Raw genomic sequence first — 27,965 nt, 5'->3', positions numbered from 1 at the left:
GATTAGTTGTCAAAGCAGACCCAGGCTCTGATGAGCCTTGGCGAATGCAATGAGGATGATGATTCTTAAAATGTAGTTCTTGAAACATGCCAACGTGCGTACGTAACCTCGGGCCTGGAGTTACACGCGTTAACAGGTTACCTACCTACGGTGATCGCTTACCGTTTAGCGGACTATATGCTTCTTTGCCATCGACTTGGTATAAAACAAAAAAAAATCTTTAAAGAAACTGCCAAAAAACTACCAGGCCTGCCCTGTTTTGGACCGTCATGTCATCCACTCGTCACACTCTATTTTTTTTTTTTTGACTGATTCTTCACGCCCTGTAGGTAAAATCCTAAATTGCTTATGTTTAATTGTCTTGGTTGGTGGTTAACCAACTAGACTAGTATCATTATAATGTGCATTGCATAAAGTTTTCAAACAAAAAAATGTGTTATTTTTTCTGTGATGTAAGGTTTGTGATCCATGGCGTTAAGAGGAAATAGGATTACCGCGTCTAGATAGGTGTATTAATGCCGTTTATCGATCTTCAGATAAATATACACGCTATAGTGAATTTCAGTTAAATGTTCTCGATTTACCGAGATAATCAATTTTAGTCAAGCCTGTATGAATGAAAAAAAACGTGGTATCCATACTCATTACCTAAATTTCATAGACAACTCCTAGGTTAAAAAATATTATGAAAATACTGAAAATATTTGCGAAAAATATTCAGCGAAAATGAAAAGAATTTCAATTAGAGAGTTTCAGTTAAATGTTCTTGCTTTACTGAGAGAATTATAGAAAAAAACGTGGCTATATGACAACTCAGGTTAAAAATATCCTAAAACAATCTTTAAAATCGAGGTGCCGCTCTCGACGGAAAACTTCGTAATGAAATTTGAGAATAACAATGAATTAATCTATGTTGGTTTGTTTAGTTTTTTTGGCCAATTGTCGTCAATATCGTACAGTTTTTTGCGGCATAATCCATTGGGCCGTTTTGGAATTTTTGTATGGGCCTTTAAGAATAAAAATATCAAGAAAAGCAAAACAGTCTGACACCGATAAAATAGAATCTGTGTTGAAAAAATTATGTCTCTAGCTTCAAACACGGAGGAAATAGTCGAGAGTGTTTTTATGGAGAATTGACCCCTCCTTGGCGCCTTAAGTAGTTAGGGTAATGTTATGCGGGTGTATAATACTCAAGTATACTGTTGCATTAAATTACAAATTCCTGCCGTCTGTGGGAAGCCAGGGATTCAAGCGGCAAGCGTATGTTCAGCCACCGGCATAAATATGTGATGAATGGAACCTTGTCACATTAACGTCTTGTTTGAAACGTCATACGAAATTGTCTAACGATTTAAAGCGACAAGGGACAGAAACCGTCACTTATTTATGCCGGTGACTGTTCATGTTCCATGGAACGAGTTGGTGTCCCTATAAAACGTTTTTTAAGTTTGTTATGTGATTCCTGACGGGATCGGAGAGGTGAGAGTTGGTAAAGGATATAAAGGTTATAAAGAAATATTGAGTTATTTTATTCTTTCCGACTACTCATAAATATCACGCTTTATTGTTATCACAAAGATGGCCATCCTCTTTCCAATCTGGGACCTGTTTCTCGAAATATATTAGTTACCTAGTATTAGAGTGTTGCCATGGCAACCCGACAGTTCCTGACCCCGTAGCCGAATGGCATTTCTGCGACGAGAAACGAAATCGAAACGCCGCAGAAAGGTTAGTCTGGCTCTGTCGCGCCAATACGCGAGAGCGATAGAGATAGATAGCTACGAAAGAGATATTATCAGGCATCGGACAAAAAGTGCCTATTGTAATAAAGCAAATGTAGCTGGAAGCAGTGGTTTAAATGATAAACCCCCATACCGGAGCTCGAGGGCCACGGACATGCCCTCACATGAAACTGGAAGCAATAGATTAAATGATGGAACCCTGTGACTGAGCTTTTGAGCCTTGGCTTGGCTCACATCTCAGAAGTTGGATAAAGGATCTAATGTCCACAAGGTGCGTAAACGTCACTTGGCCTTCTAAAAGTTGGTTTGATAATAGAAACTACAGAAAATATGTGTATAAATGATACAAGATTTCATTAACTTGTTCGATAAGAGGAGCAAAAGACAGATTGTTTTGTTTACTTAAAACCAAAAGGTTTTTGTTTGGTGCATCTAGCATAACTTTGTTTTCAGTTGATCAAATTATTAACCATTTCTTTTGTATTGTTTGTTTTTGGGCTGTGAGATGAGAAGCTGCCATACACAAAGGAACAACTCAAGGAATCAAACAGCTGATGTATGATGAGAGGTAACTTAAGGGTTGAAGCATTAGCTCTTTGGTGAAACTAACTATGTCATCAGCACAAGCCTTGAACATGTTGATAAGGATATGAAATGCTAGATGGTAAGAATGGCATTGGACAGAATACACAGTATTCTGGTGCAGTGCAGGTACTCAGAGAAAACTGATTAACACATGTAAGTTGAATGTATATTTATTCTTTTGGATGGTTTACTGAAAAGTACTTTTTTTTTAGTTCAGACACATTGGTTATATAGTACCTATATATATGTATGATGAAATATAACAAAGATAATGATATAGATTAACAATCCAAAGTTTTAGCTATTATGAAAAATGAGAAAAGAGCTTCAAGCAGTAGCATGCTAAATTAAATTGTTAGCAGGCTATGTCGGGTTTCAATATAAAGAGATTTTTACCAAGCGGCACACAGGTCACAGGTCATAGAATATATAAACTGTGGTTCATAAATCAGAATACATAGCTCAATCAGTTATTTGAGGTATAAGGTACAAAGAAATTAGTTTTGATTCCGTAGCGCAATATTTATTTATAAATATTTTGAGATCTAGGCAAATGAATACTACAATGTACATAGTTGATGTTGAATGCTTTATTTAATAATTTAAGGAGAGTAGGCAAGTAAAAAGTGAATAAATAAAATCCCAGATGATAAGAATCCCAAATGTGTAGCGGTACTGGTAGTGACATATTAAAACTGGTAGAGTGAATCAGATCTCTATTCCAGACTATTACCTATTGTGTAGTAAGCTAATCAAAGGTCCGCTTATACTATCAAGCCTGAATTTTGTGAAAGTATGAGTAATATTTATGCAATATAAAGATATAATGGGTTTTCCTGAATTGATTACTCCTCAATTATGGATATTATTAATTACTTCAAATTCTTCATTGATTCTCTAATGATTTTTGTGACCGACTGATATGGATAACTGGCATGATTAATCACGGGGTTACATACAAAGGTAGTTAAGTAATGTTACTAATGATATAAACAGTACATGAGTGTAAAAGAGACACACAACCATTTCATGGTGTCACTATCTTTTAACACTAAATTTCTAAAAGGTTACTCCGAAAACAAAGGTTACAATTTCAAAGCATCATCATTTTCATCCAGGGCAATTGGCCTCTGATTCCATTTCGAATTTTGGTACTGTACAATGTACATCACGAAAGTATGCCTTTGAATATTACCATGTGATATTTATCTATGTTGATGATCAAATATGTATGTAAGTATATAAGGTTTAGTGATAACCCGGTTCTTTTTTTAGTTTTTGTTTTAAGGGATTGAGTATGCACATTACTTTTCCCCACTACCAACATGTTAGAGAGTCAGTAATTCTATGGAATTATTCTAGAAAAGAACACAAATAATTTATAGTATGGTAGATTCAAGTTAATAGACAGAGTAATTATTGATGTATTTTAAGTAAACACAACTACCAGGTCGTAACTTTTAGGTCACTATATTTAAAATTGCAAGTGCCTAGTAAAGGTAAAAATTACAAGCCAGTTCAAGGTATACAGTGCCTAGTAAAGGTAAAAGCAGGTGACCTGTAGGTACCTACTAATTAAAATTTAAAAAAAAAATCAAGTTATATAAGTAATTTAAATTAAATATCAAAAAAACCATGCTTGTTTGAAATACCAGCAGAACTTTTTTTTATTCAATTATCATTGAAAATGGACTTTAAAAAAAGTAACAATGGTAAATAAAAGTATCTACTTCAAATTGTTTAGGTACTACCAAGTTTTGGTATTAATACATTTATTTGTTCGGATTCCTGTTGTATTGATACATCATTGGCCACAGCATCTTAGCAGATGATTGTTGCAGTGATTTTATTGTGTGGTGTCGATATGCCGTACATTGTCTTTGGTGGCTTAGTACCTAGTCCAATGATACAAAAAAAAGGTAAAATCTAGAGTTTCCAGAGTGACTTAAATGTACTTATGTGGTTAACGGTAAATGACATTTTAATATAAAGAAACCTTGCGAAATAAGCCAGAAAGGGAGGAATTTGGAGTTGGTTTAATTTTTCATAAAGCATCATGAAATCAACTTTTGATCATAATATTTGGTCTAATTAATTATTGTATGATGGAGACTCAGTGATGACCAGAAATAAGTAGGTAAATTTAATCGTATTAAGGTAACCAACGAATACAAAATTGAAGGTTACATTTTATTTAGAAGAGTGCTGTTTACATCCAAATAGAGCTCGACGGCTGTACCAATGTAACAAAAAGAAGAAATGAATAAGATATAAGTAACTGAACTTATTCTAAATAATATGGCTGGTATGCAAATAGCGTTTTCGGCTCCGGCCAAAGACTTCAGAGGTTCATTTGATTTTGTCTGAATAATGTTGTTTGTTGCGCCCTCGTGAGTCGCTGCAGAGCCAGAGGTTGAAGAGATGTTTCTGAAATTTCCGATTCCAATAAGTAGTTGATTATTGCCATTATGAATCTGCGGGTTAATAAACAATTAACGTTATAAAACTGCAAGAGAAAGAGAATGTAATACGTAGGAAAGTTCATTGAATATTTGTATAGGTACCTAAGAAGTTTTGTTTCATTAAAGGTTACTAATAGCTACAAGATTTCAATAGCTACCCAATATATTCCCAGGGATGTTGCATTTAATTAATATTTACTGATAAACTTACATAACGCCATGTTTGTATTTCAAAATGGGGTAGGCAGAGCACGTGAAACTGCAATTACGAAGCCAATTTGGCAATTAAGGCGTTAAAAGTAACGGAAATTGTGAATATAATACTTAATTTTCTAAATATATTCAAGGTTGATAAATGAAATTAGTATGAATGTCATTGTATTAAATTAATGATATGAATCTTTGATTAAAATACTGAGAGTATCTACTGAGACTAATGTCCATGACGTCTGATTACTGATTTAATTTCAATACTGATAATTTTAGGTTTTAAGGTACTATACTCAATAAGTAGCAGGTCTCTTGAGGGTGATTTTTCTATGCTTTTCTATGTTGACTGAAAGTTTGTTTCGATGTATATAACAGGGTTAATAACCAGATAAAATCGATGATGGATTATAATGATGGTAATAATCTTATACCTAGACGAATTATAATGATGATGATCGACTGTGTCTGATCGAATTTTTAATGTCTGTGGCTAGAACGAGAATTAGGTACTGACAATAGTATAATGTGTTTCTATTTGTTTTATGTTCCAACGCTGGTAATATGGCTGATCGGATGAAATTGATGATTTGGAAGAGCCTCGCTGCAAGAGCACACTGATGTAAAGAAGGTTAAATCTGATAGATGGTGGAGCCACTGCCAGCGGACCGAGTGCCAAGCTGCTGGTGATCAGGGTCGCAGAGTCGCCGTACTGCAGTGCCGTGTACTTACACGATAAGGAAGCGAATCTCTCTATATGTGCATTGATTGAGTGTCGAGATTCAATGTTATAAGATTAATAGCTGGCACGACTATACTAGTCTTTATATACATATTGTAAAATCTTAATTGAGTGCCGAATTATGGCAGTGTGTAGTCTAGACCAGGCCATGATAGTAGGTAAAACAAACAAAGCTATGTATAGATTGTGACTTATGTCGATTCGAAGATTCTTGTAATGTAAGCTTGTTGCGTGAATCAAATTTTAAACAAAATATTGATAGGTAAATTTATGTTGGAAAACTGCTCAGAACAGGCCTTAAAGGCAGACTGTCTGGGGCAGGCCCTGATTGTTGATGATGATATTATTTACCATAACAAACATATAAGATTGAAAAGGTTAATACCTTTTGATTGATTGATTATGATGAATGAAGGAGCAGACTGTCTGGAACAGGTCCTGACTGGGTTGGGCCTAACATTCTAGAGCAGGCCGTGAAGGCAGACTGTCTAGAACAGGCTATGATACCAGTTTGGCATTCTAGAGCAGGCCGTTATGGCAGACTGTCTAGACCACACCAGTCTAGAGCAGGCCATACCAAATTATAAAATTATATTGATTGATTAGGTTGAATGAAGGAGCAGACTGTCTGGAACAGGTTTGGGTAGTAGCCTGACATTCTAGAGCAGGCCGTGAAGGCAGACTGTCTAGAACAGGCTATAATACCATCTTGACATTCTAGAGCAGGCCGATATGGCAGACTGTCTAGGCCACACCAGTCTAGAGCAGGCCATAATTTAATTGATTGATTGGCAGACCGCCTTGATTAGTCAAGAACGGGCCATAACAAATTATATTTTGTTGATGAAAAGAGCAGGCCTTAAAGGCAGACTGCGGATGTTTATGGTATAATATCTCTTATTAATATGTTCAGAACAGGCCTTTAGGTTGACTGTTAATGATATATACTTTGTTAATATAATTAGAACAGGCTTGTAAGCAGACTGATTATTAGTGATATAATATACTTTATTAATATGATAAGAGCAGGCCTAGTCAAGTAGGCAGACTGTGATGGTAATTAGAAAATATACTTTTGCTAATATGTTATACTTTGGAACCGGCCTTGAAGGCAGACTGAGATAGTTAATGATATAATATAAAAACCTCGATAATATGATTAGAATTGACTTTGTAAGCTGAATGTGACTATTAATGATATATTATACTTAGTCAATACTTAAATAACAAGCCTAGTAGGCAGAGATTGATAATGATGTTTTATATACTTTGATAAAATGGATAATCATACTGGTTATAAAACAGGTATTGTAAACAGACTGAGATAGTTAATGATAATACTTTGTTCATATGATTAGAACATTTGTGGACAAACTGAGAGTGTTAATCACTTTATATTATGTACAAAATTCAAACTGCCTATGACATTGTTAATGATACATAATTCGTTAATATGTTTAGAACTGACCTTTGAAAGCGGACTGAGATTATTATTTATATATATACTTTGTTAATGTGATAAGAACAGTTCCTGAAAGCTGTGAAAGACCGAGGGTTGCGATTGATCAAGACACGCATTGAATATAATGATCTAATTTGCCAGAATGTTGAGTAGGCCTTGAAGACAGGCTGCGGTTGTTAATGGTCGTTTATACCTACTTGTATTAATTGCTTGGAGCAGTCTATGATTGTAAATTAGTTGCTAGATTGGAAAACTTCAACGAAATGCAAGCTGTTACAGCTACTTGATGTAGGTAATGCAAGTGTTTATAATATGTTGAATATTACAAAAAAAAGTTATGCATAGGTTTAGAGCAGGCATTAGGACAGGCTGTATTGATGTTGATTTTTACTTACTCATAAACTGTCTAGAAGAGCATGATTTAAGTTCCTTAATATATTAATGAAAGATAGGTAACTGCAGATTAAAAGTGATCTTGATTTGTGATTTTATGAGATTAAAAGGCTGATGATTTTATATGTGTTAAACTGATAGCTCTTGTATATTTAATAACTGTAATAAGGTTACGAAAGAATTTAAGATTTTGTATATGTGTTATACTGATTATTTAATAAGGTTTAGGAGAAGGATACTGTAGTAATGAATGTCTGTGGATTGATACTGTAGTAATGAATGTAGACATTAAGCGTAGATAGGTACCCGTACCACTGTTATTGAGGTGAATATGTTTAGTGAGAGGGCTCACTTTATAATAAGGACGGCCGAAGCTGTAAGCATCACAATGAATAACATTCTGTATATATAGCCTTATACTGATCGTAGCTCATCTGTGCATGGGCTTAACGAATGTCAACAGTAAACGTCAGATTTGGCGGCACTTCACTTTTTAGGTTATAAGAGTTTTTGTACGGATTGTAACTACTGATAGTAGATGATTAATGATTTGATTAATGTTATATTCCTGATTATTATTTGACACTGTAATTGAAGCAATCAATGTAATAAAGCAAATGTAGCTGGAAGCAGTGGTTTAAATGATAAACCCCCATACCGGAGCTCGAGGGCCACGGACATGCCCTCACATGAAACTGGAAGCAATAGATTAAATGATGGAACCCCTATGACGTCAAACCACTTATAGGATGATTTTAAATAGTATCTATGATTTTCATAAACAATTATCACTTATCTGTTTATCAACCTCGTTATTAAACGATATCGCCACTTGAAATGAGTAAGTACGTACGTTACGTTTTTTACTAATCTTACCTACTGTTCCCACCTTTGAGTTTTAAACCTATTTATCTGAGGTTACCACAGATTTATTCAGTCCTAATTGAAGGGATGTTTACAAAAACAACATAACTGACTACACTGGTTGACACCTGTCACGATCAAAAATGTTGTTCTAAAAGTGTCAACCGCTCTAAGCAGTTATGTTGTTTTTGTAAATATCCCTTCAATTAATTTCAAATAATCGTACTTTATGTTAACAAATCTCGTGAATACATATTTTATTCACTAACATAATCCTACCTGTATTATGAATTCCATAGATTTATTTACGATTATTTTGTTACTTCATTAATACTACTTTGTTACTACATGTCACACGGAAGTTTAAATACCAACATCCTGTGTAGAAGATTACCTACGTCATTTTTACGTCATCCGCACTTTTTGTCCGATGCCTGGATATTATCGTGAGCGTTTGTGCATTCGGCTACGCACACTGGACTATATTAGTCAAATATCATTCGTGAAATAGGCCCCTTCCCCAATCGCATGAGATGATCGTGACGTTTGTACAGGCCATTACATAAGTACTCCTCATTAGTCAATTACGTACCTAACGGTCGTTTGTCACTCGCCATTGTCATAGGAATCTGCTAATTTTAACCGCGTGTTGATTTAAAGTTTTAAACTACAAACTTGCCTAGTTAAAGGCCAGTGACTTGAGATTCATATCTGCTTTTAAAGACTTTAGCAACACGTTAAACATATATATAAAGAAAATTCAGTAGAGACTTACTTAAGGCCGAGCCACCCTACATACTTTTTTTTTTTTTTTTTATTTATTTTGAAAAAAAAAACAACTTAATACGCACGTCTAATTACGCATATTACGCATCCGGTGTGGCTCTGCCTTTACTTCCGTTGGCGCTACAACCCTTTGTGGATCTTGGCCTCCTCCAGAATCTCCCTCCAGTTGTCACGATGCTTGGCTACCTTCTTCCAGTTAGTAAACACGCTGAGATGAGGCCATTTCGTGGCACTTCATTACTTTCTGTCTTGTTGTTATTATGTGTTCTTTGTCTTGTCTGTGTTCACGAATAAATGTTTATTCTATTCTATTCTATTCTAAACTGTCCCATCTTTCTCAGGTCTTCTTCTAAACATTCTATTCAGCGTTTCTTCAGTCTGGATCTCGGTCTTTTTTGTTGTAGCGTCCATCTTGTCATTATTTTTGGAGTACTGTTGTCCGGCATCCATCTAGTATAGAAACATGTGAACATAATGTAACCAATATGACTTTTCTTGCAGTAATGCAGTCGGCAGTATTGAGGTCAGATGTGAACTGTAGCTGCATTACTGTTACTGCGCTGTTTCGCCACTGTACGCTGGCTATTTCATTTATAAAATGAGTGACGGTCGTCGCAGCATTACTGGCATTACTGCCACGATCAGGAATTTCATTGCGTCTCACATTTTATCATGGAATCTGACAGACACAGCTGCAACAACGACGCCAGAACAGTAACGCTGCTGCAGTTGCTAACCGAACCTATACTGCAGCATTGCGTCGACATCTGACAGACGTAGCTACAACAATGGCCCTACAACAGTAAGTGCGTTTTCACATTATCCGATCCGATATTAGATGTAGGAAGGATTTCAAAGGAAAAAAAAAACAAAGATAGAGGCGTTAATATATGGGATATCGGTCCTACATGCGATATCGGATCGGATAATGTGAAAACGCACTAAGGCAGCTGAGCAGTCAGCTGCAGTTGAGTACCAAAGGTTACCTTTACTGTAGCAGTATTTCAGTGCTAATTTGCTACCGATCGCATTGCTGTGGCACATGTCAAAATGACCTTCAAATTCAAACCGGCCAGCCATACTGCCAGAATGTTTGTCTCACTGCGATCTGTAGCGAGACATTGTTGCAGAAATGGAGTGTTGTCTGAATCCGAACGACACCTTAAAAGGGCGGAAAGCGAACACGGTAATAATTTTGAACCAACTCCAATAACTTTCTGATAACAAACTGACAGAACAAGGCGACAATAAGTCTAACTAAACCTTGCAAAGCTCACATTTTATCAAACCTTCCACTTTAAAATAACTCTTATCTTCACCATTAACAAGGATCATATTCATCTGTTATCACACAATACTTGTTTATTGTATAGCACAGACGTTTCATTGATAAAGGTCGTATAAACCTTAGGGTTTTAGGTTTCTAGGTCATTCTAGACTTGAACGATGATAATGACACGTTATCCGGTGTAGTGGAAAGCAGCTGAACCGTAGGTCAGCTATAATTATGATTTAAGATCTGTATCGGTCTGTAGAATAGGTAAAGTAGATACGGATAAGTAAGTGTGTCATAAGGTGAAGTGTGTCAGGTCTTCATTTCGGCTGTTTGATGGTCAGTATTTATTGAGAGTTCAATACGTTTACCACTAATCATGAGTAGCTATAGTAGCAAAAGTATGAACTCGCAAAACCACCTGTGATAATGAGTAAAAAGTCCAAATGTAAAGGCCAGACATCCGTATTGACTTTACTGGATTTGAAAAAGGCCAAATGTGATAAGGTATTGACTTTACTGGATTTGAAGGGATAAAACTAAGGAAAGGTTTTTTTATATGTGGCCTGTCATACTAATATCTTAGAAGCTACCTGAAGGTTTAACAGACAGAGCAGCAGGAGGAAGATGTTACAAGACTTTTAAAGATATTACAATTCATCGATTGAGTTGTCAAAGCGGACCCCAGTCTCCAATGAGCCGTGGCAAATGCAGGGATAACGCAAGGAGGATGATGATGATTGATGACAATCCACGATTGTGTTGAAATTTTGAATGACTTCGTAGACCTAATCTGATGATGGATGAATGGAAACACGCTAATAGTTGTCCTTACCTCTTCTCCTGATCCTCAGCATTGAGGGAATGAGGAAAAAGAAGATGATGGAGTCAGGAGGTGTTCATGAGAACTGTGCGAATTGTGTGATACGACAACTTACTCAATGGAAATTTTGTCAGTTTGTTGTGTTGTAGGTTGTAGGTAAAAGTTCTTACTACACCCAGTTAATATATAATAACGCACAATTTCATGATGTCATTGCGAACGACAGTGCAGTGTCAGCGTGGGAACATCGTGTTGTATTCCATATTTCCTACTTACTCAATATAAAAAGCAAGATCAACATTCGAAATCATCAAAAATGAACATACTTGCTTTAAAAATTCTTTATTTGCATGAACATATTTACATAATTAAAATAAGAAACTAAACCTAACCTTAAAAGCTAACTAATGTCTAAAATAGGCCCTTCAGGCATTGTACCAATGATACTGGCGACATTTCCTCGCTGTATCGCAATGCTGATACGTTGTGCGAGGAAGTCGCCAGATCTTCGGTCACCACTTGCTTAAATTAAATAATCTTAATTTGGATTTAGAGAAAAAAGGTTTATCAAACCCAGAAAAGTTAAACATATTTCTGTTCTAATAGGTTACAAATGTTCAACAACCAACATCAAATCAAGATTAGATCAACAACCTTCGAATGACACTAATCTCAAAACACACTCTGCAGTCGCTCATAGCACGTTGCATAAGGCGAGGCCGGTTTGGTACAACTGGTTGCAGGCAATCAATCGACCAAGAATGCCGTACGAATTTTAGATGCAGACGACCTACATTTTTAAAGATTACTGTACGTTACAAAATATAACTATGACTATCAACTAGATACGTCAGCAATGTAATAATATTTTTCCTCTCTCAGTTATTCTAAGGTTAGCTGGAAGAGATCCCTTAAAGGGATAAGCTCGCCTTTGTACATAACCGTTATAATTATTCTCTGTACATGTAATTTGTTCTGTGCAATAAAGTGTTTACTACTACTACTACTACTAATAATAATACACATTTTAAAACCACTGAGACTTGAACTGCATGGCGACCTTTTGGAACTCCAGTCCAATAGATTTTTAAACAACTGAGCTACCAAACAGGCATGTGAACAAGAGTCAAACCGATAGAGTAAAAACCGGCCAAGTGCGAGTCGGGCTCGCGCACAAAGGGTTCCGTAGCAGCAAATATAATAAACTTATTGATCTATCTTATAAGGTTCAGCCATCGTTTTCAGTGTAAGCACAATAACTTAACCAAAATTACAGTTAAATCAACCTATCTCAAAAACTATAAGAGATACTTTGATCAAACCAAAAATCGTTGAAAGAGTTAATTAGCATGCATCACCTCTATTTTTTTTAGAATTTTATACCCCGTAGTTATAAAAATAGAGGGACATACTTTTTACGACTTTGAGAGCTGATATCTCAAAAACCGTTCACTTTAAGAAAAATGTTTTTTAGAAAACTTTATATCATTTTAAAAGACCTTTCCATTGATACCCCACACGGGTATGTACATCGAAAAAAAAATTTTCATCCCTCAGTTACATGTATGGGGGGCCCCACCCCCAATTCTTTTTTTTACTATTTAGTGTCATAATTTTGTAGCGGTTCATACAACACATATTCCCATCAAATTTCATCACTGTAGTACTTATAGTTTCCGAGTAAATCGGCTGTGACAGACGGACAGACGGACAGACGGACATGACGAAACTATAAGGGTTCCGTTTTTGCCATTTTGGCTACGGAACCCTAAAAACGACACGTCTGTGGACAATATTATAAAAGTTCTGGTAACATATTCGTACCCCGCTCTATTAGAGTCTCAAGAACTGAAAAAATATTTCCCGTCAGAATGTATGTAGCCTAAAAACTAGCTTTAGATTTCTTAGACTTTTGGCATTTTTACAAGAGATGCAGATTAAAAAAAAAATGGACACCTATTTTTTTACACAGATCAACTTAGCCCCAAACTAAGCAAAGCTTGTAAATATGGGTGCTAAGCGACGATATACATACTTAAATAGATTAATACATACTTATATACATAGAAAACATCCATGACTCAGGAACAAATATCTGTGCTCATCACACAAATAAATGCCCTTACCGGGATTCGAACCCAGGACCGCGGCTTAGCAGGCAGGGTCACTACCGACTGAGCCAGACGGGTCGTCTATTATTATTCCGGGGATTATTCCGTTTTTCTTTTAGTTTATAAATTTAAAACGGGACTAACATTGACTTTGGGTCATAAAAGGCCACTTTATGTCGGTTACACGCGACTTGACACCTCACCTAAGTTTTTACGAGCATGGGAAGTGGACATTTCATTTTACTTACAGTTATGTTTCCAGTTTCCCTATTTTTATAGACAGTCCATGTTCTCTGCGACCTTGTTAGGCAGTAGTAAAATATAAATATAAATTATATGAATGTTAGGCAGTAGTAAAAGGCAGCAAATTATAAAATGTAGGCGCGAAGAGTTGACTTCCCATAGGCACATCTCGGACACTGGCGATCAAATATATGAAAGAGGCGCGTTCCTAGCACACATTCTAAGCTCGTGTAGGTGAACGCGTATGGTACGCGTTTACCTACACGAGCTTGAGTGAGATGTGACAGGTTGACTGTTCGCGTTTTTGACAGGCGGTAACTGTAAGGTAACCGAGATGGGGGGTGGGCAGCACTTTCAGCGGGGAGCGGGAGTGGCCATGCTGTACGATAGTACTCTTTATTATACTGTGCCATAGGGTACAGAATATTTTTAATTTAACTGTTTTCTCTATTCACTTTTTGGATAATGTGTGTCAATGCCTTGGTATGTGGCATTCCATGCTTTAATGGTTCTTCCGCTTCACCTAACATAAAGACTAATTTCTGAAGTAAACCAGTAAAATATTTCTGAGTAAGAGTTTTCCTTAGTCCTGTCCTTATTATCTACTTGAAGCGTATGGAGCCTTCTGATAGTGGAAAGCCACAGATTATCTAAATACGCACTGTGTAGGCACTAGGCAGTCAGTGTTACGTTAGTTATCACCGAATAAGAAAAGTGAACGCATACCCATTTGCGGTAGGATATCCAGTCCTTCCTTGTCAACGTTCCGTAACTGGTTCAGCGATTAAAGGCGTTTAAAATGTGATCTCTCGTAGGTACTATGATAGCTGTAGATTATAAATAATCGTTGGTTGGACAGTAGAGAGTTGTAGGGCGTATGTGCAAGGAACGAAAAAGTTTCCACAAAACAAATAGGGGATAGCTCATTGTCCTCATTATTTTAGATTTGTCTATTAGATCAGGAAAGTGAGTTTTTAGGGTTCCGTAGCCAAAATGGCAAAAACGGAACCCTTATAGTTTCGTCATGTCCGTCTGTCCGTCTGTCCGTCTGTCCGTCTGTCCGTCTGTCACAGCCGATTTACTCGGAAACTATAAGTACTACAGTGATGAAATTTGATGGGAATATGTGTTGTATGAACCGCTACAAAATTATGACACTAAATAGTAAAAAAAGAATTGGGGGTGGGGCCCCCCATACATGTAACTGAGGGATGAAAATTTTTTTTTCGATGTACATACCCGTGTGGGGTATCAATGGAAAGGTCTTTTAAAATGATATAAAGTTTTCTAAAAAACATTTTTCTTAAAGTGAACGGTTTTTGAGATATCAGCTCTCAAAGTCGTAAAAAGTATGTCCCCCCCCCTCTATTTTTATAACTACGGGGTATAAAATTCTAAAAAAAATAGAGGTGATGCATGCTAATTAACTCTTTCAACGATTTTTGGTTTGATCAAAGTATCTCTTATAGTTTTTGAGATAGGTTGATTTAACTGTAATTTTGGTTAAGTTATTGGTTTATTATATTTGCTGCTACGGAACCCTTTGTGCGCGAGCCCGACTCGCACTTGGCCGGTTTTTTTCTACATGGCATGTGGATTTTTTTCGAAATTTTGAAAATTTAAGTTCCTCCTTGAGTTGCAGGCGTCCACAGGTTACGGTGACCGCTTTCCATCAGGCGGACCGTGTGCTTGTTTGCCACCGACGTAGTATTAAAAAAAAGTTGCCACATCTAATCTATGGTCATGCGGCCAGGAAACATTGGTATTTGTTGTTGACCTTCTGCACAAATATATATGTAACAAACAGTCTATCTTTAGAACTGTATGTAATATGTGGTAATATGTAATGACGATATAATATACATAACTCGGGTAATACCACATGAAATAATATATGCCCCAATTTGTCCTACTTTGTGACATCGAAAACATAAACCTGACGATAAAAAAATCGCAAATAAAAATGAAGATATAAAGTTTCTACTTTGCCCCTTTACACACACGTCTTATTAATATGGTAATTTAAATAATCACGTAATCACACTGATGCCTGTAACTTTAAAACGTGATTAAAATTAATAAGCGTCGCAGGCGCAATCAGAGGACTTGCAAACAACATGCAGCATCAAGGTCAGCTGCATTCTTGCGGTCATAGGAACAACGTTAGCTGTATAGAATGCATATTAGTGGGAAAGAGGCAGGTATTGTATGTAGCCGAATGAATAAAAGCTTACGATAACAAGCGTGGATCCAGCTTCGTGCCCAGAGGGGGGGGGGGTCACGTAGTCTATTTGTATGGCCAAACTAGGCTCCAGGGGGGTCATGACCCCCATGACCCCCCCCTGGATCCGCGCCTGTACGATAATATCGTTATCGTAGCTAGCTATTTCTATCGCTCTTCCGTATTGGCGCGACAGAGCCAGACTGCGTTTGGATCGGCGTGGCGTCTAACGTCAACGATTGGATGACGTCTTTCCGATATAGGGAACTTAAAATAAAATATTTTATACCATGTACGAAAAAAAGCGTCAGATGATTATAAAAAAAACATGGACCGAAGTTATTTTTAAATCGAATTTATATTTAATAAGTCAGGTAGAAATATACATAAAGTAATTGAGTTGACCGTGACGTCACTCGATTCGGTTTCATATTAATTCCATATTAGCAAGTCGTTCAAATTCGTTTTGACAGTTCTTAAAAAGAAGCTGATTTGACTAAGGAGGCAAGTAGACTATTATAATTATGTATACCTAGAATTGGCCCGCATCACCCCGCATGTCTTTACTTTTTGTTCAGAACGCATCCAAAGTGACGTCACTGATGGCTGAATGGAATGCATTTGAAATTCGAAGAACGGCGAGGAATGAAAAACAACTGCTGACACAAACAAACGAAGACGCATACATTTTTATAAATATTCGTATTTTGTTATGGTTCAGGAATTAAAAAGAAAACGTCGAAGCCTGCCTAAATCTCTGCAGAGCCCGCGCTTTGCCCCACGGACCGAGTGTTTCGACACAATGAATAGGCTAGTTTCCTATACTTAAAATAAAATATTTTATGTAGTACACGAAATAAAGCACCACATAATTAGAAGAAAAATTTCGGCAGTAGTCATGTTTAAACATAATTTATATTTAATAAGTCAAAGAGAAAAATATAAAGTAAATGAATTGACCGTGACGTCACTCCTCAGTATTTCATAGTATTTCCATATTAGCAAATCGTTTTGACAGTTCTTAAAAGAAGCTGATTTGACTAGTAGGAAACTAGCCTATTATCATAAACATCGAAGATATTATAATCCGAATAATAATGATTAATAGGCTACTTTCCTCCTAGTCAAATAAGGTTATTTTTAAGAACTGTCAAAACGATTTTGAACGACTTGCTAATATGGAATATGAAATCGAATTGAGTGACGTCGTGGTCAGCTGATTTACTTTATATATTTCTAGCTGATTTATAACATATAAATTGCATTTAAAATAACTTTTGTCCCTGTTTTTCTTATAATTATCTGATGTTTTATTTCGTGCATGGTATAAAATATTTTATTTTAAGTACAGTCAAGTTGCCTATAGTGTTTATTGAAAATTCACTTAGGCATCTCGTCATCTTCTTCTTTGTAAGAAGTGCCTTGCTTCCGTTGGCTCGTTTCTTTAGGTCGACGGAATCCGCAAAATTGCCGGTCACAATTATATGAGACTAGCTCAGGACAGGCCAGGATGATGATGCTGATTTGTTCATTGCCTAAAAAGCAGAACCAACACATTTTCTGACCAGTCTGGCTCAGTCGGTAGTGACCCTGCCTGCTAAGCCGCGGTCCTGGGTTCGAATCCCGGTAAGGGCATTTATTTGTGTGATGAGCACAGATATTTGTTCCTGAGTCATGGATGTTTTCTATGTATATAAGTATGTATTTATGTATCTATTTAAGTATGTATATCGTCGCTTAGCACCCATAGTACAAGCTTTGCTTAGTTTGGGGCTAAGTTGATCTGTGTAAGGTGTCCCCAATATTTATTTCTTTATTTTTATTTATTCTCTTTTCTATGAAAGTTGTAGGGTCAAGTCAGATAGACAGACAGACGAATAAATAAAAAACCGGCCAAGTGCGAGTCGGGCTCGCGCACAAAGGGTTCCGTAGCAGCAAATATAATAAACTTATTATGTCAATTTATACACCTGCCAAAATTACAGTTAAATCAACCTATCTCAAAAACTATAAGAGATACTTTGATCAAACCAAAAATCGTTGAAAGAGTTAATTAGCATGCATCACCTCTATTTTTTTTAGAATTTTATACCCCGTAGTTATAAAAATAGAGGGGGGGGGACATACTTTTTACGACTTTGAGAGCTGATATCTCAAAAACCGTTCACTTTAAGAAAAATGTTTTTTAGAAAACTTTATATCATTTTAAAAGACCTTTCCATTGATACCCCACACGGGTATGTACATCGAAAAAAAAATTTTCATCCCTCAGTTACATGTATGGGGGCCCCACCCCCAATTCTTTTTTTTACTATTTAGTGTCATAATTTTGTAGCGGTTCATACAACACATATTCCCATCAAATTTCATCACTGTAGTACTTATAGTTTCCGAGTAAATCGGCTGTGACAGACGGACAGACGGACAGACGGACAGACGGACAGACGGACATGACGAAACTATAAGGGTTCCGTTTTTGCCATTTTGGCTACGGAACCCTAAAAACCGGATATAACTAGCGGCAGGTTATAGCAAGTACTTTTATGGATTCTAAGGAACGCCAGATGGTATTGGTAACGCGTATTGTTCGGAGGCGCTTTCGTTTTTCTTCCTTTCTACTTACAATGCCGATAATGTTTCATAACGACACCTTTGTATTGAAACAACTTTGGCATATTTTATGTAACGTCTATTGAGAAGTTTTTAAACATTGTTCCGTCTGGAAAACAGACGATGATTCACAGTAAGAAAAATAAGTGTCATTGTTTCAAATTCACTTGACACAGCGACAAAGGAGGGGTAAACCAAGGCAGCATCGGTGGTGCAATGTTATCTCCAAAGATAGGTAACCTTATAGGTGACCGGCCACACCAGAGCGTCGCGTGTCTCGGTGCGCGCAACGGGCGTCCGCGCCACGCCGCTTCAGTGTAATTCAAAAAACGCCTCCTCAGTACATTTTGTATAGGAAAGACGTAAGACGCGCCCCAGGTGGCGTGGCGGCGGCGGGGCGCGCGCCGCGCCGCTTGGCGGCGCGCCTTACGTCCTTCCTATACAAAATGTACTGAGGAGACGCTTTTTGAATTACACTCAGGTGGCGTGGCGCGGACGCCCTTTGCGCGCCCCGAGACACGCGACGCATAAGTGGGAACGCTGCCTAACGGACAAACGGACACATAAACTTAAAATATATAAACTTAATATACACTACAATATGCCCATATGGCAATAAGGTAGTGTATATTTTTGGCACCTTGCTCGTATCGATACATACATACATACAATCACGCCTGTATCCCATAAAGGGGTAGGCAGAACACATGAAACTACTAAAGCTTCAGTGCCACTCTTGGCAAATAAGGGGTTGAAAGAACTGTGACATTGCAGTGACAGGTTGCCAGCCTCTCGCCTACGCCACAATTTAACCCATATCCCATAGTCGCCTTCTACGACACCCACGGGAAGAAAGGGGGTGGTGAAATTCTTAACCCGTCACCACACAGGCTCGTATCGATATTCTGAATATACACATACATGATATACCAAAGGAAGCAGGATCCGTTTTGAATATGCATCTGATATGCACGACTATAAATACTATTAAGTTTAAGATAAGCGTAAAGATTATTAATTCTGCTAAATCAGCCATTATACGGCCGAAGCCGGTTCTGTGTGAACGGAGTATGTAAACAAGTTTCGTATCCGCAAAGGACGGTCGTTGGTCTCAAAAGTGGCCGGTTGTACTGTGAAATGATGTATATTAATGACCTACCGGATATAACAACACATCAATGCACACTCTTTGCTGACGATATATCGATTCTAGTGACATGTAATAATGAAATGCAATATAATAATGACATTAATAATACAGTAAAATCTATAATTGAATGGCTAGAATACAATAATTTATCTGTCAATATTGACAAAACTCAATATGTCCAATTCCGTAGTATAAGAAACAAAGGAAAGTCATTAGATGTCCGATACAATAACTCACAAATTAAGGAAGTCGATGTTGTAAAATTCTTAGGCATCACCTTAGATATGCACTGTAGTTGGAAAAATCATATAGACATAGTGTGTGATAAGCTCGTAAGATTTGCATATGTACTAAAACGACTTCGCAATATATCTAGTTGGAATACAGTAGTGATGGCTTATCATGGATACGTAGCGTCTCAGCTAAGATATGGACTGCTTGTATGGGGTAACTCTACTGACACAATTAGGGCTTTTATAGCGCAAAAAAAGTGTGTAAGGGCAATGTGTGGAGTACCCCAACGAGAATCTTGTAGGCCACTATTCGCAAAGCACGAAATTTTGACACTGCCTTGTATGTATATTTTTGAAGCTGCTGTGTTTGTAAAAAAATATCCACATTTGTTTGTCAAGGCTAATCAAGTATTCCATAGAAACACAAGAAATCCTAATAGGCTTGTAATTGATTTTGTTCCTAATAGTGCCCTTTTTATGAAAAGCAGTTATAACATGTGCATACAAATATTTAATGCTCTCCCAGATACAATAAAAGATCTTACCCTTAATTCATTTAAGACACAACTCTATCGTTGGCTAAAAATTAAAATGTTTTACTCTATTGACGACCTGTTTTGCATGTAATAGTATTACTTTAAGTATTTAGTTAAGTTTAGGTTAAGTGTATTTGCATGCTGAATCAGCAAAATATGTATAGCTCGATAAATGTATATACCTACCATCTCATTGTACCATATTTTAAGCGAATAAAGAATTTATTATTATTATTATTATAATGTTTAATGGAATTTTGTGTAATAAACGAAATGACAAATAAACGAAAATGACAATTGCATCGCTAATATCGCTATCCGTATCATCGAATTTTCCTTTGCCATTATGGTAATTCCCATTTTAAGCTGAATTGACACTATTGGCAGACGGATACGTTGACGTAGCTATTATTTCTGTTTATATTCAACAAATAAACGATTTGATATAAGAGAAACCCGAATTACGACAACTGTCTCTTAATTATTTTTCCGAAAAGCAGATTACCAACCATTAAGAAACCAATAATTAACAAATGACTATCGTCATATAAGCCTTCCATTCAAATATTAGCGTGTTCTGCGCTCGCGCAGCGTCAACCATACGATGTTTACAAATAGGTAACCCGCTTCCCAGCATTATTGTACACCGAGGTACTGCCGTATTCTCATCAGGTCTTAAGACAACCAGAGTCATTTTACTCCAGAACTTATGGTAGTGGAAAACTGCGTAAAATTAAAAAAATCTTCCGTTTGTGTTTTGTCAATCAATCAATCATTATTTATTTGCAATAAAACATAACTAAATGCATGCAAATACAATTATAAAATGTCACACAAGAAAATCAACAGAATATAATAAAACAAACACAACAATTATTATAAATGAAATAAATATAGCCTAGAATATCACAGTCAGAAATGTCAGAATCACGAAAGTTTGATAAGATATATTTTGGTCGTTTTAGAGCTCAACATGCCAGCATGTCTCTTGGGAGACGCTTCAAACTTTGTAGCCTACCACAAGCAAACCACTTTTGACATGTTGTCACACACAAGTGCGAAAAAAGAGAGAAAACGCGTTGAACGTGGTTCTTCTAAGATATTATGGCATTTTGTATGTATGTATGTAAACACTTTATTGTACATACTCGTAAGACAAGTTAGGACATAGAAATACAGTATAGTTATGGTGTACAAAGGCGAACTTATCCCTATAAGGGATCTCTTCCTTTTTGTCGTTTTTTTTCGTTTAAGAGGCATTTTGATCGTTTTAGAGCTTTAAAATTCCAGCATGTATCTTGGGAGACGCTTCAGACTTTATGGCATAAACTACCACAAACAAACTGCTTTTGACATGTTGTCACATAGAATGCGATGAACGTGGTTCCCGGTAGTCACCACCCTCCCTCCCCCTGAACTACGCGCTAACTAGTTCAACCTTCTGACTTTGCAACCTTCGACTCGACGCTGTATTAGGAACAGGTACATCTAAAAGATTGAGATTTGCTATATTACATAAATACATGTCTTAAAATTTGTATGACTAAAGTCAGCTTCCATCTGGGTTCAACCGTGACGGTTGTACCAGAAAATAAGAATCTTTTGTGGAAACATGTTCGTGTATGGTTTTCGCGAAAAGTCAGCTCGCGAAGCGTTGGAAAGAGCTACCTGCGGCAGATCCGAGATAATGTGTGTATTATAATTAAATATGTCGCTTTTACAACGTTTAGCTAAGTCAAGAACAACAAAATGTTATAAATGGGTATTAAGACGATACAGGAGGGGTCAGTTCTTCATACATACGCTCTCGACTATTTCCTCCTTGGTTTTTGAAGATAGAGCAATGATTTTTTCAACACAGATTACTATTATTTTTATCTGTGTCGGACTGTTAAAAAACTAAACGGTCCGACACAGATTATTTCATTGTTATTCAGATTCTTAAATTTCATTACGATTGATTATGTTTTGAAGGAGGAAACAGCCGAGAGCGGAACCTCCATTTTAAAGATCGTTTCGCAATATCTTTTAACTGAGTTATTCTGAATGAACAGTTTTTTTCTCCATAAATTTAGTTATTAACACTAGTATATTTAACTAAAATTCCCTAATTGAAAGGGGGGCTTCTTTCCTTTTAGCATTTTCACTATTGTAGCGTCTTAAAAAAATATAGGAACACCTTTTGCATATATTTTCTGCTAAGAAATTAAATGTATGTATTTCGTTTCCATATACAGTTTTTGAGAAGGTTCTGGAGAGCTTTACGGTTTACTTAGTTTGATTAAATTCATTGATTTGCAGAGACGTCTAGCTCTTAACTTGTTAGAACAAATTTTGAAATTTTTGTCTGAAGCTATTCTTATAAAAGCATATTCACAATAGGAGTTGGTATTCAAACTTATATTCACAATAGGAGTTGGTATTCAAATGTTCGTGTGCACCACAATACACCTTTTTCCACAAGAATTATCTAATTGTAAAACCGTTAGATTTTCATGTAGCCACGTAACACTCCGCAGTATCTGCGCCCGCGCACAGGAGCATAAAAACGCTTGCGTCACGCTTATACAAGATGTTAACCAACCGACGAAGCTAAGTATGCGTTTTAGTTGGAGTAATCAAATCACACATGATTTTAAGTATGTTTATGCGTTATCGACCGATGTGTTTGAAGTCGGTGCCAAGCCTTCTCCTTCTGGTTAAAAAAATCGAAAAAAAAACTACTATTCCTGCATTCCATATTTTAGATCGCTACTATAGCTGCATTCCATATTTTAGATCGCTAAGTATACTGACCTTGCCCAGTTTATACATTCTGGAAATTGCTATTTTTGTTAAATGTAATCCACAATGATATGAAAAAATTGCTGACATTCGAAGACTCCCGGTAAGACCTCAGTATGAAAATGCATTGCGTAATAAAGCTTGTCACACAGCCTTAGTACGAAAAAGTCTGTTGGGAATGGCCCCACAAATATTTAACAAAATACCAGACCATATTAAAATATTAAAACTTGGAAAGTTCAAGACAGAACTTAAATTGTTATTAATTAGAAAATGTTATTACAGTGTACAACAATTCCTAAATGATATTGACTTATAATTTATTACACTAATTTTATTTTTAATCTTTTGACATGTTACTACTATTATTATTAATTTTTTTTATATTAACTCGTGTTCGTAACAGATATTTATCATCTGAAATAACTCACCTACCTTTATCAAATGTTAACGTTACTATTACTTTGAGAGGTTTGTGACCTTAACGCGTTATCTTTTATACTAACGACATAAAAAAAAAAGACATGCGCGAAGAAATTTGTTTTGTCCTATTACTGGTAAAATTCTTTATGTATTGTATGAACAGAGCAACAAATTTTAATATCCTTCTCAACATGCTAACCTAGTTACTGTCATTTGTGTTTCATGGAAAATATAGTCATTCATTAAGTACCCATATTAGGGACAATTAGAATCAAAATATATTAGTACCTAAACTTATTCTTCATTATTACTTGAATGTAACTATCAACATTGAATAAACTTTTTAGAGATACAAACATCCAACAAAATATCACTGAAACATGAAGTTACTTATTTGAAAACATCCAACAAAATATCACTGAAACATGAAGTTACTTATTTGAAAATGAAAATTGAAATCCCAATAAATTAGGCACATTTTTTTGTGAATTTACTATATCAAACTTTAAAAACTTCTAGCCATGACATGGGAAGCTCTAATTTTATTCTTCAATTATAATCGCACAACTTCTAACCCTTGACACCTACGTTTTTTTTTTAATCAAGCCACTAGTACAGTTTGTAAGCCCAGTCATTTAGTTAACTCGAAATAAAAACACGCGTTCACCGAAAACAATTCGATTTTATCTAGTAATTCAATCAGATCAATAAACAGTCCTCTCAGGACTCAGGTTGTAACATCCGAATGCCAGCAGGCGCTCCAGCCAGCCGCGTAACATCAAATTTAAGAACTCGCCTGACTTCGTAAGCTCGTTTTTAATTACTCGTAATCGTCAACCAAATTTTAACTACCAATAGCTAACGTTAACGTTGCGCTACTAAGATAGCACACACACTAAACAGACATAGGTAAATCAATCTAAACAAAATGGTATTACAATATTCTTCCCCACGCTTCACCCGATAATTGTTGGTATACAGGTACTATAATGAAGGCTGCGTAAAAATGCTCAAAATATTTGAAATTGCATTTTCGATAAGTAAACCAGGTTAATTGCACAACATACTGAGCTAAGACGGCTAAACCAAATCCCACATAGTCTTAGTAAGTAATCTGTTCATTTAGTACGTCTACGTATCGAAACTTCTATACGTACATGGAGAACATCAGTTCACATACTCTCCTACATAAATCCCGTATCGCTAACCTTGTGAGGCACATTCAACCAATACAGTAACAGATCATAATAGAATAGAAGCAACTCACGGTAGCATTTAGCAGTCTGGCAGAAGCTTACAGTAGCAATACCAGTACCAGTTGGATCTTCACGGTTTCTGTAATAAATGTATTGGAACCAACCATCGTTTAAGCAACATTAGCTCCCATCTCAGCAGCAACTTTATCTTCATAGTTCATGGTGCGGTACCTATAAGATTTTTTTACGTTCTCTAGATACAGATTTTACAACAATATTAATTAGTAATTAGCATTACATAACATCAAATAAATTAACACAACAGAAATGAATCACAACAAATCACAATTCATAAAATTTTTACGTCAACTGTCAGATGTCAAGTGGGTATTTTTCATCATAACGTTTACGTATTTTTCACCAGCATCATCATGGGATTTCTTCATTATCTTCAGCATAAAAACTCTTGACTTGACTTAGGAATACCAGCTTTCTTTCCGCTTTCAGACCATCGTTAGGTATTTGCCAAATCTTGGCTACTAGGAGGAATTCCGTAGCGAATTCCAGTTGTTCGGCCCAGCTTCTGATGTCGGATCGTGGGCGTATCATACCAGAACCGTTGTCAGGACCCGTTGTAGTTGTTTATGAGAGCTTTTCAATGAAATACCATGTCCTTTTCACAGAATTTACTTCACAAAATCGATTACAAATTAAATTACGTTATAGATTACATCCCGCCTATTATTTCGAGCAAACTGCCGGATTAGACCGACGAATCTCCAATAACGCCAGCACTCCTCAACCATTTTCACTGCAGATCGATTGACAGCCTCCAATCATCTGTCCATCATCTGTTTTTCGATTCTGTTCTTTTAGACAGTAGCGTCCTCTCTGGCGTTTTGGCAGAACTCAGTCGAATACCAGCCAGGTTGTACAAAGTTGTAAACCCTTGTTTGCTCGTATTTGTCAAATATAGCGTCATAAAACGTATCTTAAACCACATTTTGGTCATTCTCCGACATATATATACAAATATTTATTAATTTTGAATACTGTATTTGACGAAGCAATTGTTTTTTTGTATTAGCACTTCAATATTGTTTGCATAAATTTCTGGTTGTATAGTATAATTCATGCTTAACAAAATATTGTTAAGCATGAATTATATCTTGTAATTACGCATGATTAATATAAGGAAATAGTCGTACGCCAGCAGGCAAAACATAGTGTTACTGACATATTTATTTATAAGACCAAATTTTTGTACTACTTACCTATGTTTAACGAATAAAAATATTCTGATTCTGATTCTGATTATTAAATATCGAAATTATTTTTTTCTTTGGTGTATGGCATCTTCAGTTTATACTTTTAATTTAAATATAGAATGGGTTCCCAAGCAAAATCATATAAAATAGAAAAAGAATAACACTGATTGTCTGAACGGATACTATTATTAAATTATAATATAATAATAATATATTATTATAAACTGTGGGAAATAAAGAGTATTGTAGTTTTTGTGGGAATATCGGCTCTACCACAGAATATATAATAGTACAAGTACAGAAGGCTCACTCCTTTGATGTTCACAAAATGCCGCCATTCTAAATTCTTACCTACAGTAACAAACGGACCGCACGCGAGCAGCCGACATTGAATTTTATTGCGCCGCGCGAAGGTGGTCACCACTGATAGAGGTGACTTAAGAGGTGAAAAGTTGGGTCCACGCCTATCAGAAGGCCTTGTATCCGGTTGTCGGGTTCTTTACTACATTTCATCATCTGCGGGCCGATTTTTGAGTCTCACGCGTTCGAATTCAGAAAATTGTCACCGAAAATAATAAACAAGTCACCGTTTTCAACCGATACCTATTTTAGTGACGAAATCCCGTATGCGAGATTAAAAAATCGCCCTCCTGGCTTAAAAACAACATAAGATAGCTAGGTGACAGAGCATATAATTACTTCTGTAACAAGAAGTTAGTGAAAAGCACAAACGTTAATGTATGCATTGTTAGACTGCATATTTACGAGTATTTCTAACTTTTACTTAAGTTCACAGTTCACATGTTTATTGTAAATTATGCACTAAACGCAGCTTCGTTATTAGATGGCTTTAAGTGGATGGAAGTTGTGATAGTCGATGGCTTGGCACCGACTTCAAAAATATTAGGTAATAAAATGTAGTTGCAAGTTTATAGCTAAAAAATATTGTTTTCAGTACAGATGGTGTTTTTTTTACGCACTAGTGCGAGAAGTGGTTCATTGTATGTCAGGTCGAAACTTCGGATGGCCATCTGTACTGAAAAACGTCGTACGATACACGTGCGAAAAGGAAATTCGTAACTCGTGTCGATTTAATGCACTCCCTTCGGTCGTGTTTTAATTTATCGCCACTCGTTTCGAACTTCCTTTTTTACGCACTTGTATCGTAAATGTACTATTTTCTAATATCAAATTTCAGGTAGGTAACAGATAAACCAGCCGGATTCAGTAAATATTTTTTTTATATTAAGATAATTGACCAGAACCGATAGCACGGTCGCGCTATAAACAATAATATCAGGCTGGCTTTCGCAGTATTAGTGCGATAGGGACGGCCTGATGTTTTATCATTTATCGCGCGACCATGCTTGTCTACCTGCTTGTGTATCGCTATAATTGTATAACATCGATTGCACTACATTGTTTCCCTAATCTCTAACGCCTACGAGCCTATTGTTCGCTAGACACTTTATTATAATGTAGAGCTTGCGATATTTATCACAGCGACATCTAACGACATATTTGGTAAACTTGACACAAAAAAAAAACTAGTTTCGAACGTCTTATCAAATTTTGATCCAAAGTAGATTGGGAAACGTTCTGATTCACGTATTGTTCTCCTAATCGCTAACACCTACGACTCCTATGATATGAGTGTCACAAAGTTTCCAAACTCCGTAACACCGTAAAAATATCTCTAGCGTAATGCAGAATTGTTATTAAATATAGCTCCATTCATTTCATCCATTATCTATAATAAATTTCTTTCCGTTGTCCTCTACACAAACACATATAATGTCCTCTATGCTGTTAAAATGTCGCTAGCGCGATGTAGAACTCGAGCTGTTCAAT

General features: G+C 36.3%; 1 protein-coding gene across 1 annotated transcript in view; it reads left to right on the top strand.

Moving 5' to 3' along the window:
• Positions 1 to 27,965, top strand: part of LOC125235151 (cadherin-87A) — a 76,281-nt gene that overhangs the window by 1,055 nt on the left and 47,261 nt on the right.

The sequence above is a fragment of the Leguminivora glycinivorella genome, chromosome 2 (genome assembly GCF_023078275.1).
Source record: "Leguminivora glycinivorella isolate SPB_JAAS2020 chromosome 2, LegGlyc_1.1, whole genome shotgun sequence".
Lineage (NCBI taxonomy): Eukaryota > Metazoa > Arthropoda > Insecta > Lepidoptera > Tortricidae > Leguminivora > Leguminivora glycinivorella.
Note: the sequence above shows the minus strand (reverse complement) of the source record. Positions and strands in the feature narration are given on the sequence as shown.